The 16,899-nt window shown below is 45.0% G+C and overlaps 1 protein-coding gene across 9 annotated transcripts in view; it reads left to right on the top strand.

Annotated features, from left to right (window-relative positions):
- Positions 1-16,899, top strand: part of LOC137571771 (uncharacterized) — an 85,100-nt gene that overhangs the window by 50,848 nt on the left and 17,353 nt on the right. The window contains exon 1 of one of the 9 annotated variants that reach the window (XM_068281379.1): positions 8,126-8,231. The exons of the other annotated variants lie outside the window; for them this stretch is intronic. The gene's annotated coding sequence lies outside the window, so the exon portion shown is untranslated. Of the gene's footprint in view, positions 1-8,125; positions 8,232-16,899 lie in introns of those variants that run through there. 9 annotated transcript variants of the gene reach the window in all.

Here is a 16,899-nt window from a genome sequence, read left to right as displayed (position 1 = left end):
CCACTCACGTAAATCAATATATCATCATCTTTATTCACAAAAAACATAGAAACACTTAAAAACAATGAGGACAGCCGTGCACGAAACCCAACCAATGATTATAATAAATGAGAAAATGTCAAATCAAAAAATGACTAGGTTTCCACATCACATACAAAAACATGTATAGCAGCAATATTATTGGATGGCAGTGTGAGAAAAATCCAAAAAATACACTGCCAGCCACACAAATAATTAATAGACCAGAAAGCCTCAGCAATACATTGTGTAATAAAACATAATACATAAACCATAAACCACATACCGGTATGTGTTAGGACACCATGCCCCACATCCTTTGCAGACTCTTCCTCCCGGTAAGCACCAGTTATTAATTTCAGCGTGTACACGCTGTCTTCCTGCACTTTCTTCACACTCTTCAGCTGCCTCTCTTACACTTATCTACCTCAGCGGTTTATACGCTACTTTTCTGCACTATTATAGCACTTTATTGTTTTCTATGCACTACCTGCTTCCCCTATGGGATCCTACCTCATATGATATGGTTTATGTATTATGTTTTATTACACAATGTATTGCTGAGGCTTTCTGGTCTATTAATTATTTGTGTGGCTGGCAGTGTATTTTTTGGATTTTTCTCACATTGCCATCCAATAATATTGCTGCTATACATGTTTTTGTATGTGATGTGGAAACCTAGTCATTTTTTGATTTGGACATTTTCTCATTTATTATAATCATTGGTTGGGTTTCTTGCATGGCTGTCCTCGTTGTTTTTAAGTGTTTTTATGTTTTTTGTGAATAAAGATGATGATATATTGATTTACGTCAGTGCTGGGCGTAATGGAAAAAACTACGCTTACGGATCATTACGCGTAATTTTACGCTATTACGCATTACGGAATTACGCTTACGGCGTAGACATTCATTTACGGTACATGTCTGTAATTACGCATAGCCCTTATGCAATTACGCGTAAGAATACCGTAATTAAGGTTGTTACGTTATTGGCTTACGCGTAAATTCCTACTAGCAATTAATGCGGTCATGCTGCCAAGCGGAAAAGTTGACGCATGGATCAATGTTAGGTAGCCGCCGACTTTAAGGGTTAATAGCAAAGCCCCCTTAATTGCTAAGAGCCTCAAATTTGGAGAAATATTAAGGAGATCAGAAGGAATAAGAGGAAACATTTTTTTTTCAAAAAGACCTTATAGTTTTTGAGAAAATCGATGTTAAAGTTTCAAAGGAAAAATATATACATTTAAAAACCCGCCGACTTTAACGGTTAATAGCAAAGCCTGCTTAAAATTTAGGAACACCAAATTCACAGGGTATATTAAGGGGATCAGTGGGAATAAGAGGAAAAATTTTTTTTTCAAAAAGACCTTATAGTTTTTGAGAAAATCGATTTTTAAGTTTCAAGGGCAAAAATGTCTTTTAAATGCGGAAAATGTCAGGTTTTTTTGCACAGGTAACAATAGTGTTTTATTTTCATAGATTCCCCCAAGTGGGAAGAGTTTTACTTATTTCGTTCTGAGTGTGGGAAATATTAAAAAAAACCGACGTGGGGTCCCCCCTCCCAGACCTCTTTAACCCCTTGTCCCCCATGCAGACTGGGATAGCCAGAATGCGGAGCACCGGCCGCGTGGGGCTCCGCACCCTGACTATACCAGCCCGCATGGTCCATGGATTGGGGGGTCTCAGAAGGGGAGGGGCAGCCAAGCTTTCCCCTCCCCCCTCCGAGCCCTTGTCCAATCCCAGGACAAGGGGCTCTTCTCCACCTCCGATGGGCGGTGGAGGTGGAGGCCGCGATTTCCTGGGGGGGGGGGGGGGGGGTTCATGGTGGCATCTGGGAGTCCCCTTTAAAAAGGGGTCCCCCAGATGCCCACCTCCCCTCCCAGGAGAAATGAGTATAGAGGTACTTGTACCCCTTACCCATTTCCTTTAAGAGTTAAAAGTAAATAAACACACAAACACATAGAAAAAGTATTTTAATTGAACAAAAAACATAACCACGAAAAAAGTCCTTTAATATTCTTAATTAACCATTAATACTTACCTGTCCCTTTAAAAGCCAGTTCCCACGCAATATCCTCGGAAATATACTAATCAGTTACAATGTAACAAAGTTGTTACAATGTAACAACTTTGTTACTTTGTAACTCCACCGCACCCGACGTCACTCGCCGCTCACCCGCCGGCCGCCGCATACACGCTAAGTCCCCGCCGGCTCCCGCCGTCCACTCCGCCCAAACCTGTCACCCATATACATGCTGGCACCCATGGGTGCCAGCATGTATATAGGTGACATGTGGGAGAGGCGGGGAGGACAGCGGAGCCGGCGGGGACTTAGCGTCCTGAACCTGACAGAGCTCTGAGCTATATAGCTCAGAGCTCTCTAAAGCATCTTTGTATTTGGGCTCCAAGGAGCCCCATTGGTCCTTAGCAGACCAATGGGGTTCCTTTAAATCAGAAGGAACCCCATTGGTCTGCTAAGGACCAATGGGGCTCCTTGGAGCCCAAATACAAAGATGCTTTAGAGAGCTCTGAGCTATATAGCTCAGAGCTCTGTCGGGTGAAGGACGCTAAGTCCCCGCCGGCTCCGCTGCCCTCCCCGCCTCTCCCACATGTCACCTATATACATGCTGGCACCCATGGGTGCCAGCATGTATATGGGTGACAGGTGTGGGCGGAGTGGACGGCGGGAGCCGGCGGGGACTTAGCGTGTATGCGGCGGCCGGCGGGTGAGCGGCGAGTGACGTCGGGTGCGGTGGAGTTACAAAGTAACAAAGTTGTTACATTGTAACAACTTTGTTACATTGTAACTGATTAGTATATTTCCGAGGATATTGCGTGGGAACTGGCTTTTAAAGGGACAGGTAAGTATTAATGGTTAATTAAGAATATTAAAGGACTTTTTTCGTGGTTATGTTTTTTGTTCAATTAAAATACTTTTTCTATGTGTTTGTGTGTTTATTTACTTTTAACTCTTAACCTCCTGGGGGATACAATAATATCGCCAGGGGGCGGCGCAGCACATTTTTTTAAAATTATTATTTATTTTTAATCATGTAGCTAGCCTAGCGCTAGCTACATGATAGCCGCTGTGCAGCGGCATCCCCCCACCCCCTCCGATCGCCTCCGGCAATCAAAGCAAACAGGAAATCCTGTTCAGAACGGGATTTCCTGTTTGGCTTCCCCCGTCGCCATGGCGACGATCGGGATGACGTCATCGACGTCAACGACGTCGTGACGTCAGAGGGAGTCCCGATCCACCCCTCAGCGCTGCCTGGCACTGATTGGCCAGGCTGCGCACGGGGTCTTGGGGGGGGGGGAGCGGCACGGCGGGTAGCGGCAAATCAGCGCGGAGCAGCGCGATCGGTATATACACGCAGCTAGCAAAGTGCTAGCTGCGTGCAACAAAAAAAAATTATGCAAATCGGCCCACCAGGGCCTGAGAAATCCTCTGTGGCGGCTTACCCCGAGCTCAGCTCGGGATTATCCCCCAGAGGGTTAAAGGAAATGGGTAAGGGGTACAAGTACCTCTATACTCATTTCTCCTGGGAGGGGGGGTGGGCATCTGGGGGACCCCCAGATGCCACCATGAACCCCCCCCCCCCCCAGGAAATCGCGGCCTCCAGCTCCACCGCCCATCGGAGGTGGAGAAGAGCCCCTTGTCCTTGGATTGGACAAGGGCTCGGAGGGGGAGGGGAAAGCTTGGCTGCCCCTCCCCTTCCGAGACCCCCCAATCCATGGACCATGCGGGCTGGTATAGTCAGGGTGCGGAGCCCCACGCGGCCGGTGCTCCGCATTCTGGCTATCCCAGTCTGCATGGGGGACAAGGGGTTAAAGAGGTCTGGGAGGGGGGACCCCACGTCGTTTTTTTTTTATATTTCCCACACTCAGAACGAAATAAGTAAAACTCTTCCCACTTGGGGGAATCTATGAAAATAAAACACTATTGTTACCTGTGCAAAAAAAACTGACATTTTCCGCATTTAAAAGACATTTTTGCCCTTGAAACTTAAAAATCGATTTTCTCAAAAACTATAAGGTCTTTTTGAAAAAAATTTTTTTCCTCTTATTCCCACTGATCCCCTTAATATACCCTGTGAATTTGGTGTTCCTAAATTTTAAGCAGGCTTTGCTATTAACCGTTAGTCGGCGGGTTTTTAAATGTATATATTTTTCCTTTGAAACTTTAACATCGATTTTCTCAAAAACTATAAGGTCTTTTTGAAAAAAAAAATTTTCCTCTTTTTCCTTCTGATCTCCTTAAAATATTCTCCAAATTTGAGGCTCTTAGCAATTAAGGGGGCTTTGCTATTAACCCTTAAAGTCGGCGGCTTTTTTATATTATACGGGAGCGTAATATTACGCGATTACGGCAGAATGTGTAATTTCAATGGGAGTTTACTGTCTTACGCGTAATTTGTTACGCGTAATAACGTAACCTACGGTCTACGCGTAATTAATTACGCGTAATACCGTAACCTTACACGTAACACTTCCGGTGCATTTGTAGTGAATTACGATGCGTAATTACGCTAATGCGTAATTTCGGCCCAGCACTGATTTACGTGAGTGGTGCGGTTTGTTTAGGATACTACTGTTTCTTGTTTGTTTACTTTATACCTTTGAGTTCCTTTCTGCACACTCATTTTGGATTACCCAGATACTTTAGGGTGTGGTTGATGGTGCTTGCCCTTAGTGTGTTTTATTGAGGATGGTAGAACATCATGCTAGGTACATACAATGCAATTTCCCATCTGACCGACTAACAACGGGATCGTTAAGGAGCAGTGTGGATACAGATAATAATGAGTACAGCCGACATTGGTAATGAAGGGGAGAGTGAAGCATTCACCCAGCAGGGCACATGGCTGTGCTTATCCCTGAGTCTGTTAAGTTCCCCAGAGCTGCTCCATGCTCTGTACACCCACTGCTGTTACATCCAAAGTCAACTGTAGCCGGGAAAAAAGGGGATAGTGCTGTGAGCTGCAGGATACCTGCAGATATCCTGGTGTCTCAACTTGTCCTTGGGGTTAGGCACCACCAGGGGGGTCTTAGAGTTACGCACCACCAGGGGAGGGTTCTGTGTGAGAGTAGGGAGAGGTTAGGTTATAGTTAGTTCAACATTGTCAGCAAATTTACTGATAATGTAATACCACAATTAAATCGTTATTTACCTTTTTTCTTATCGATTTTGTTATTTAACATTGTGCTTAAATTGTTATTTACCGATATTGCTAGTAATGTCAGTATTTAACGTTGCACCTAAATTAGCTCTCAACTTTTTCAAATGTATGCGTGACTACTGTCCTCCACACAGTACTTTTCCCATCTGCTAAAGCAGGGGAGTTATGCACAATTGCTTTTTATTGATTTTAGTTCTGCTTTTAATACTATTTTACCTCATAGGTTGGTGACTATATTGTTGGACATAGGGCTTCCATATTCCACTTGTCTTTGAATTAAACATTTTTGAGTGAACATACTCAGAGGTGCAGACTAGAGTAGGCACTCATTTTTCATCATATATCAGTCTCAGCACTGGCTCTCCTCAGGGATGTGTGCTGAGTCCCCTGCTCTATACCCTCCACACTCATGATTTTGTTCCTGCCAACCATGGTAACACCATTGGTAAGTTTGCTGATGATAGTAAGGGTGGGCCATTTATATGGATACACCTTAATAAAATGGGAATGGTTGGTGATATTAACTTCCTGTTTGTGGCACATTAGTATATGTGAGGGGGAAAACTTTTCAAGATGGGTGCTGACCCCGGTGGCCATTTTGAAGTCGGCTATTTTGAATCCAACTTTTGTTTTTTCAATAGGAAGAGGATCATGTGACACATCAAACTTATTGGGAATTTCACAAGAAAAACAATGGCATGCTTGGTTTTAACGTAACTTTATTCTTTCATGAGTTATTTACAAATTTCTCTTTGTATACAGCCATTGACATGTTGCTGAGGTTAACACATGAGGAGCGGATAAAAATTGTGTTGACGTCTGGTGAACGCAGTAACCGGGTCATTGCAGCAGATTCCAATGCAAGACAGTTAGCAAACTGCTTTCTAAGTTTCGTGAAACTGGTGCAGTGTTTTATTTGCCAAAATGTGGACGCATGAAATCTGTCACTAATGAAGAAACATCAGTGGCTGTCCTAGCTTCATTCAGCAAGAGCCCATAGGGTAGCACTCACCGCATGTCACTGGAGAGTGGCATTAGTCGAACATCCCTTCGGTGGATATTAGCTACTCACAAATGGCCCCCTTACAAACTCCAGCTACCGCAGTATCTCAACAAGGATGACCCAGATCGGTGCACTGAATTTGCAGAATGGGCAAAACAAAAATTGAAACAGAACCCTCAGTTTATGCAGAAGATTTTGTTCAGTGATGAGGCAAACATTTATGTGAATGGTGAAGTTAACAAACAAAACCAAAGCTATTGGTCTGACACTAACCCACATTGGATAGATCCCTCCAAGACTGTTGGAACAAAAAAAAATTGATGGTATGGTGTGGTATATGGGGTACAAAGATAGTGGGGCCATTTTTCATCAATGGAAACCTCAAGGCCACTGGATATGCAAAATTGCTACATGATGTGTTTCCCTCCTTATGCACTGAAGCTGGCACATTCCCTGAGTTTTTCCAGCAAGATGGTGCACCACCACATTATGGGTGTCAGGTCTGAGCATTCCTAGATAAACAGTTTCCTGGAAAGTGGATTGGTCGTCGTGGGCCAGTTGAATGGCCCCAAGGTCTCCTGATCTGACCCCCTTAGACTTTTATCTTTGGGGTCATCTGAAGGCAATTGTCTATGCTGTGAAGATACGAGATGTGTAGCACCTGAAACTATGAATACTGGAAGCCTGTGCTAGCATTTCTCCTGCGGTGTTGCTATCAGTGTGTGAAGAGTGGGAAAAGAGGGTTGCATTGACAATCCAACAAATGGGCAGCACATTGAACACATTTTATAAGTGGTCAGAAACTTGTAAATAACTCATGAAAGAATAAAGTTATGTTAAAACAAAGCATGCCATTGTTTTTCTTGTGAAATTTCCAATAAGTGTGATGTGTCACATGACCCTCTTCCTATTGAAAAAATAAAAGTTGGATTCAAAATGGCTGACTTCAAAATGGCCGCCATGGTCACCACCCATCTTCAAAAGTTTTCCCCCTCACATATACTAATGTGCCACAAACAGGAAGTTAATGTCACCAACCATTCCCATTTTATTAAGGTGTATCCACATAAATGGCCCACCCTGTACAGTGGTGAGGCTTATATAGGGTGGAATTAGTTTGCCTACAGGGATGAGTTGGAGAGGCTAGGAATGTGGTGTAGGGACAACAATCCACTTCTAAACATAGGAGCTTATTATAGTTTTTAGGAAAAAATCTGGGAGCTTTCAGCCACTTATGGGAATTGTGTGGAGAGAGTCTCAGACTTCCGCTTTTTGGGGATTACCATCATTGAGGACCTGACTTGGGGGTCACATATTGCTGAGATATTGATGAAGGCCCAGAAGAGACTATTTTTTGAGGGTGCTCAGGAAAAACAACATCACTGAGAAACTGGTGGTGTCCTTCTACCACTGTACGTTAGAGGGTGTTTTGGTCTACTGTTTCTGTGTGTGGTTTTCCAGTTGCACAGAAGAAGGAGCTCCATAGGGTCATCAAGGTCGCCCAGCAGATAGACAGCTGTTCTTTCCTTTCACTAGAAGAATTACACACTTTCTTTTGTTTTAGGAACATTAAGGAAATATTACAAGATCCTTCACACCCAGGACATGAGGTGTTTGAACTCCTGCCTTCTGGCAGATGTTTCAGACTCATAAAGACCAAAACAAATAGGTTTTTATCCTCTAGATATCATTATTTTAAATGCTGCTAAGTGGTAAATTTAATGTGGTGTATTAAATTGGATATAGGGCGAGTGCAATGCAATGTATATTTGTTGTGTTTGCTTTTTATTTATCTATTTTTTTGTACTGGAAATTGACACACAAAAAAAATTGTTGCACACTGACAATAAAGATTCAGATTCAAATGAACATGTCGAATCTGTTAAAAAGTTTGCTTACTGGTACAAGCAGTGATAACAGCAGAGTTATGTCAGTTGTTACAGTTACTAGATATTTCAGTCTCAGAATTTACAGAAAGCAAGGTGACAGCTCCATGAAACACAAATCAATGTGCAGCTCTGTCAAGCAAGGTTAGATGACACTGTGCATTAGTAAAACAACATTACACTTAATTTAGGTCTGCTTAAAGGAATCCTCAACTGTCACGCTGTTCTTTTGACTTTAGCAGTCAAGAGTTTTTTTCCCTCATCATAAATATCAGTTTATTTCAAAGCACAACATCACCACCTACCCCTGGGCTGTGGATGTGGGAAGGGCCTCTTTTAATATTGTGATATGGGTGCTTTGCTGGACGACTAAACCACCTCACCACCACCACCACCACCATGCACACACACACACACCTACCTATGTTAAGAGTTGGTTTAGTCCATGGGCTTGCCTTACCAGAAACAGTTATAAGCCGATATCTGGAGCAAGTGTAGTCCAGGAACAAGTTAAGGTCAGGGCAGGCAGTGGTCAATTGTGGTTGATCAGCTAGCTGAGTTTGAGGCAGGTGGGCAACAACAGGCTAAGGTGAAGTTAATTCTTGTTGTTTTTTTTTCTTCGTTAAACACATCAGGTTTATTGGGAGAAATGCATGTTAAAAACTAAAATTCAACATTGTACAATAATACTCAAAAAAGGTGACATGTTGTATACAATATAATACTGTAATCTGAAGGTAAACAGAGTAATCCAGTCCAGTGGCGTTCCTACTGTAGTGCGCAGGGGGGCGTGGCGCACCGGGTGTCAGACACCCAGGGGGGTGTCACCACGACCCCCCACAGCAGCAGAGCAGGAGGGGGAAGCAGCGCTAGAAGGAGGGGCAGTGGGGGCAATGGTGGGGAGGGGGGAAATATCCCCCCCTCCCTCACCTGGGACCCCTCCTTCTGCCTCTCTCCCCCTCCATTCAGCGGTGGCAAGTGCAGGCTCGGGGGGGGGGGCGGGGAGACGTGCAGAGAATTACTCACCACTTCCGCGTTCCAAGCGCCGGCAGCGTCATGTCGTCACAGATCTCCGCCTTCATTGAAGGCGGAGATCTGTGACGACATGACGCTGCCAGCGCTTGGAACGTGGAAGTGGTGAGTAATTCTGCGCATGTCTCCCCGTCCCCGCCCCGCCGAGCCCGTACTTGCCACCGCTGAATGGAGGGGGAGAGAGGCAGAAGGAGGGGTCCCAGGTGAGGGAGGGGGGAGATATTTCTCCCCCTCCCCACCGCTGCCCCCACTGCCCCTCCTTCTAGCGCTGCTTCCCCCCTCCAGGGACATCTATACTGGGGGCAACTAAACTAGCTATACTGGGGGCAGCTATACTAGCTATACTGGGGGCAGCTATACTGGGGGCAGCTCTACTAGCTATACTGGGGGCAGCTCTACTAGCTATACTGGGGGCAACTATACCAGCTATACTGGGGGCAACTATACCAGCTATACTGGGGGCAGCTATACTGGGGGCAACTATACTAGCTATACTGGGGGCAACTATACTAGCTATACTGAGGGCAACTAAACTAGCTATACTGGGGGGCAGCTCTACCAGCTATACTGGGGGCAGCTCTACTAGCTATACTGGGGGCAACTATACCAGCTATACTGGGGGCAACTATACCAGCTATACTGGGGGCAACTAAACTAGCTATACTGGGTGCAGCTATACTAGCTATACTGGGGGCAACTAAACTAGCTATACTGGGGGCAGCTCTACTAGCTATACTGGGGACAGCTCTATCAGCTATACTGGGGGCAACTCTACCAGCTATACTGGGGGCAACTATACCAGCTATACTGGGGGCAGCTATACTGGGGGCAACTATACCAGCTATACTGGGGGCAGCTATACTAGGGGCAGCTATACTAGCTATACTGGGGGCAGCTATACTGGGGCAACTAAACTAGCTATACTGGGGGGCAGCTCTACTAGCTATACTGGGGGCAACTATACCAGCTATACTGGGGGCAACTATACCAGCTATACTGGGGGCTACTATACCAGCTATACTGGGGGCAACTATAGCAGCTATACTGGGGGCAACTATACCAGCTATACTGGGGGCAGCTATACTAGCTATACTGGGGGCAGCTATACTGGGGGCAACTATACTGGGGGCAGCTATACTAGCTATACTGGGGGCAGCTATACTAGCTGTACTGGGGGCAGCTATACTAGCTATACTGGGGGCAGCTATACTAGCTATACTGGGGGCAACTATACCAGCTATACTGGGGGCAACTATACCAGCTATACTGGGGGCAACTATACCAGCTATACTGGGGGCAACTATACCAGCTATACTGGGGCAACTATACTAGCTATACTGGGGGCAACTAAACTAGCTATACTGGGGGCAACTATACTAGCTTTACTGGGGGCAGCTATTCTGGGGGAAACCACTAGCTATACTGGGGCAACTATACTAGCTAATACTTTAAATTACAGTTAGCTCCGCCCTCATCCGGTCATGACCACGCCAATTTTTGCCACGAAGCACGCCACAGGTTGTGGTCACGCCGATTTTTTTTTAGGGGGGGGGGTGTGTCTTTTAATACCCAGCACCGGGTGCCAAATGCCCTAGGTACGCCACTGCTACTGACAAGCCCTTGTCAGTAATCTGCCGGGGGCCTGCGCTTACCAACAGGGGCCTGGAGGATGGCATTGGAAGCCTCTATAGGAGGGATGTCCAAACTTCTTAGGCCAAGTGCCATATTGTCGTTCTGGAGATTGCTCAAGGGTTGACCTAGTGAAATGAAACACCATTTGTGCCACTTGCCCCTCGGCATCCTAGGTCTACTACATTTTGTCAAACAACCTTTTATAAACTATATACCCTGTGCAGTTAGCATGTCTCCTTCAGTATGCAGGAATACTGCTGGTGGCATAGTGGTGGCTGCTAATCATTGGCTTGCTTGCTGCTGGCATAGTGGCGGCCGCAAATAAGTGGCTGTTACTGCTGGTGGCATAGTGGCGGCAGCTGGGAAGTGGCTTTTACTGCTGATCGCATAGTAGCGACTGCTGGCGAGTGGCCATTACTGCTGGTGCCATAATGGTGGCTGCTGGGGAAGTGTCTGTTGCTGCTGCTGGCATAGTGGTGGCTGCTGTTAACTGGTGCTGCTGCTGGCTCAGTGGTGGTTTCTAATCAGTGGCTTCTGGTGGCTGGCTGCTACTAGCACAGTGGTGGCTGCTGCTGGCACAATAGTGGCACAGTGGTGGCTGCTACTGGCATAGTAGTGGGTGCTGCAGGCACAGTGTGGACTGCTGCTGACACAGTAGTGGCACTGGGAGGATTTCCCCCTCCCTCACTCTTCATTCAACCATGTCGCTGACTCTGTTCTGCCTTTTCCTCGGCTCCTCCTCCTCGATCTGGACTTCTGTAGCAAAGTCCCATAGTAATTACTATATGAAAATTGTCACCGGAGAAAAATGTCTGTAAATTTACAGGTGCTGGAGGCCTTTTTTAATTTTTTTTTTTTTTTGGTCCTATAGCAATCACTATGGGACTACCTACAGGCCGAGAGGGTGGCGACAAACCTTGCCCACTGCGTGCGGCGCCGAAGCAATGGCCTACAGGCTGCATGCATTGTATAACAGAGGAGAGCTTCGGGGGCTACCAGAAAAAGCTTGGCAGGCTGTGCCTGCAGGGCTTTGGAGTCAGAGCAATTTTGGGTACCTGGAGTCGGAGTTGGTGGTTACAATAAACTTGAGAGGAGTCGGATGATTTTTGAACCAAATCCATAGCCTTTGTAAAAATTACACTAGGGAGTAGGAGTTGAGGAGTCGGAGCAATTTTGGTTACCTGGAGTTGGAGTCTGTTTCATAAACTGAGGGGTTGCATGATTTTTGTACAGACTCCACAGCCCTGTGTATCTAGCCCACGGGCTGTACTCTAGACGGATCCAGAGGCTTCCCTCTTAGGTAAGTATAAATGTACTTTTTGATATCTTCGGTACACTTTTTAAGTGCACACTGTGATAGGAATACAGAACACTGCTTGCCACATCCACACATTGGGCTTGATTCACTAAACCGTGAAAACTCGTATCACGGCCGTTTTTGTGCGCATTTTTACGTTTTCGCGCGATCGCGAATTTGTGCACACAATCTCAAAATTTTTTTTGCAAAAACGGTGAAATCAAGTGAATCAAGCCATTGAGTGCTGTCCGAAAACTGCCAAAACTGGAAGAATGTCATGTCAACTCAGCTTGAAGCTCTGGAGAACCTTCCTGATCTTTGTTAGTGAGTCCCTTTTTATGTTTTTCTTTGTTGCTATTTATTTCAGATTTTGCAAGCAATGATTACACATTGCATCTGGATATTTCCAACTATAGTCCTTAGTGCTGACTCTAACACAGATTTTTCATGGTTGGTGAAGGTAAATGGTAGAGCGAGGCCAATAGACAATATTCATAATTGATTGTGCACAGATCTCTAGATCATGTGACAAAGTGTGGAGATGCTAATGAGATAATGTGTAATGCACGGAACTTTCCGCATTACAGATTTATTTTTGCACAATACACATTAAACACCAGCCTGAATTAGGGCTTTGTCTTTTGGGTCTGCCACAGTCCTCAAAGAAAGAAAAACCAGCTACAGAGATCATTGCAGAGCCTTGATATCTTTTGTTTTATGTCATCTATGTAGGTAATGTCTGTGCGGTTTGTTTTGTTAGGAGCTTTGTTTATATATGTTATAGGTGTGTGAACACCTGACTGACAAGTTGTCAACATTTCAGTTCTGTGACTAGAATTGTGAGCTGCCCCTAACTACAAATAATTTTGCTAGTTTTCGGTCTGTCATGCCCATTCTGTCTTTTATGTTTGTAAAGCTATTTTCCAAGATGACTGATATGTTAATATGCTTTTTTTTCAGTAGTGCGTTTTAAATGGAAATATATGTGAACGGATTGACTATAGCCACAGTTGATGGTTTGTCACAGGCTGAGGATGAGTGCTTGCCTATTGACGCATGCATAATGAAAGAAGATCAAAGTACAGTGTCACTATTGGAGCTCTAAATCCTTTCACTGTACCTCCTGACAAATCCATTCTTTGATCCCACCTCCGACCGAAGTAGCTGCGCTTCTGTGATTTCTTGTCTTACCTTCGCTAATGAGTCATTCACAAATAACGATTATTGACTGGCCAGTCTGTTTTTCTTCCTGGCTGTGCTGCGTCACTCAGAACGGTTTCAGATTAAATTTCCTGCTACCTGCATGTCACTAACAACTGTTCCATTGCACTCATACTGCTTATTTTCTTTTATAGCACCGTGAAAATGTTTTCTAGCCTATGGCAACATTTTTAAACTGATGCGTAACATAAGACAGTGTTTCTCAACATTGTTACAACACATACCCTATATTTAAAATGGTATTTACAGAGCACCCCTTATTGTGATTAGCCTCATCTCAATAACCCCTTCACACATGTAAGAGTACTTAATATTTGTGTGAAAGTGCGTTTCAAACATTTGTTTATACTTTTATTAACCACTTCACCTCCAAGTGTTTTTCCCCTTAAAGACCAGAGCAATTTTCACCTGTCAGCATTCTTTCCACTGATTGGCCTATAACTTTATTACTACTTATCACAACAAAACAGTCTATATCTTGTTTTTCACCACCAATTAGGCTTTCTTTGGGGGGCTACTTTTTGCTAACTGCATTTTAAGATGGAAAAGTAAGAACAAATTGAAAATTTTCTCAGTTTTCAGCCATCATTGTTTTAAAATACTACATGCTACCGTAATTAAAGGGAAACTGAAGTGAGAAGACAATGGAGGCTGCCATGTTTATTTCCTTTTAAAAAATACCAGTTGCCTGGCAGCCCAGCTGATCTGTTTGGCAACAGAAGTGTTTGAATAACACCAGAAACAAGCATGCAGCTAATCTGTCAGATTTGACAATGTCAGAAACACTTGATCTGCTGCATGCTTGTTCAGGGTCTATGGCTGAAAGTATTAGAGGTAGAGGGTCAGCAGGGCTGCCAGGCAACTGGTATTGATTAAGAGGAAGTAAACATGGCAGCCTCCATATCTCTTCAGTTGTCCTTTAATCCCCACACATTTTATTTGCCGATTTGTCCCAGTTATTGCAAAGTTTACAATATTTCCCTAGTAAATGAATAGCGACAATATTTTATTTGAAAATAAAGGTGCATTTTTTCCCGGGCTGTGGAGTCTGAGTCGAGAAGTCTGAGCAATTTTTGGGTACCTGGAGTCGGGAAAAAAATGCACAGACTCCAACTCCTAATGAATTTAAGCTGTAGTTAAAATAGAAAATAGAAAATGTTCTATTTCTCAGATAATAGTCATCATAAATTATATATACAGTAATAGCTGTGCTTAGTCCACAAAAATGAAACAAACCAATCAAAATTAGTTACTTGTGCTGCTTCAGTAAAGCAGTCCCCGTATATTTGAAGTCAGATTTACATATCTGATTGTGACTGTATATATGTGTACACAGCAGTCTATTATATATACTAAATAACATCTATGCTGTAAGAATAAAGCCTGATGTGTAGCCATGTCTCTAATAGAGATGGTCAATGAAATGCAAATAATTCTGCACTGATGCTGGTTTATGCAAATTTATGCACTCCTTTTGCTCATGAAATCAAATAATTTGATATGTTGTTAAAATTTGGTTTGGTGACTAAAGGGTACCTGAGACAGATGAAAAGAAAAATTTTATATCTGTGGGGAGTGCATATGTAGAGTATAGTACTACTGTGTAAAGTAAACCTGAGACAGATGAAAGGTTTATACATACCTGGGGCTGTCTCCAGCCCCCTTTAGGCTAATCAGCCCCTCGCTGTCCACTTCCACCACCTGGATCTTCTGCTATGAGTCCCGGTAATTCAGCCAGTCTGTGCAGTCTGGCCGTGTGCCGCTTCCACAGCCAGGAGCATTCTGCATCTGCGCAATAGTGCTGTGCAGGTGTAGTACGTTCCTGGCGGCGGAGTGTGGCATGTGCACTACGCCAGACTGGCTCAAGTACCTGGACCCATAGCAGAAGATCCAGGTGGCAGAGGAGGACAGTGAGGGACTGATTAGCCTGAAGGGGGCTGGAGGAAGCCCCAGGTATGTATAACACTTTCATCTGTCTCAGGTTTACTTTACACAGTAGTACTATACTCTACATATGCACTCCCCACAGAACTGCAGGGAATCCACTGAGAATGTTGTGCACATTTAACACAGAGGGGTTGTCTTTCAACAGAAACTGCTCTCGCCAAAGTGGTCAATGACCTTGCCTTAGCTAAAGCTGAAGGTAAATACTCCATTCTCCTCCTCCTTGACCTTTCAGCAGCTTTTGACACAGTAGATCGTCCCCTACTCCTCTAGTCCCTCCAGTCCATGGGCATTCATGATCTCGCTCTGACCTGGCTTTCATGCTACCTCTCCAACCACTCCTTCACGGCCGCCTTCAATGAGTCCTTGTCCACCCCCAACCACCTCTCGGTGGGAGTCCCCCAAGGCTCGGTCCTTGGCCCCCTACTGTTCACCCTATACACATCCTCCATTGGCAAGGTTATCTCCTCCATGGGTTCTAACTATCATCTGTATGCAGATGACACCCAGATCTACCTCCACACCTCTGACATATCCCCCACTACCGTGGACAAGGTCTCCTCCTGCCTATCAGCCATCTCCTCCTGGATTTCCGCTAGGTTACTGAAACTAAATCTAGACAAAACGGAATTCATCATCTTCCCACCCCGGCTATCCATGAACCTCCCAGATGTGCATGCCATTGTTAACCACACTACCATTCGCCCTACCTCTCAAGCCCGCTGTCTGGGTGTCACCCTGGACTCCGCACTCTCCTTTACTCCCCACTTCCAAAACCTCACAGTCCTGCAACTTCCACCTTCGTAACATCTGTAAGATTCGCTCTTTCCTGACCTCTGCCACCACCAAACTCCTCATCCATGCCCTCATCATTTCCCGCCTTGACTACTGCAATGCCCTTCTGTCTGGTCTCCCTATGACCCGAATAGCCCCACTGCAGTCCATCATGAATGCGGCAGCCATAATTATCCACTGCTCCCATCGCGCCACCACGGTGGATCCCCTCCTTGAATCCCTCCACTGGCTTCCTATCCAGTTCAGAATCAGATTCAAGATACTGTGTCTGACCTACAAATCTGTCCACAAAACCTGTTCAACCTAAATTTCCAATCTTACTCAGAGGTACACGCCTAGCCGCTCACTCCGCTCTTCCAATGAACTTCGCCTAACCGCCCCCCGCATCACCCAGTCCCATGCACGCCTCCAGGACTTTTCAAGAGCTGCTCCAACACTATGGAACTCCCTACCTCCACCCATTAGGGCAGCCCCCTACTTCAACATCTTCAAGAAGGCCCTCAAAACTCACCTTTTCACTCTGGCCTAATACCCCTCACAAGTGCTCTAAACCCACAGCTGAACTCTGGTCCCCTACCTTTCGTGTCCCTACCTCTCCCTCTAGATTATAAGCCTTTGGGCAGGGTCCTCCTCCTTTTGTGTCCTACCTGATCATGCACCTCCATTACTGTGAACCCATGCTATGCATCTGAGTGAACCTGACTTGCCTAATCTCCATGCTCCCCTCCAGTGACTAAGCATTACCTTGTACTCATACTGTGCTGCATGGTCTGTCTTGTATTCAGGCATTGTCATATTGCTGTATGGCACCCCTAAATATTGTCTGTAACCTAAACTAATGTCCAGCGCTACGCAATATGTTGGTGCTTTATAAATACAATAAATGATAAT

The sequence above is a fragment of the Hyperolius riggenbachi genome, chromosome 4, assembly GCF_040937935.1.
Source record: "Hyperolius riggenbachi isolate aHypRig1 chromosome 4, aHypRig1.pri, whole genome shotgun sequence".
In the NCBI taxonomy this organism is placed as follows: domain Eukaryota; kingdom Metazoa; phylum Chordata; class Amphibia; order Anura; family Hyperoliidae; genus Hyperolius; species Hyperolius riggenbachi.
The sequence above is the reverse complement of the archived record's forward strand: the minus strand, read 5'-3'. Positions and strand labels throughout refer to the sequence as shown.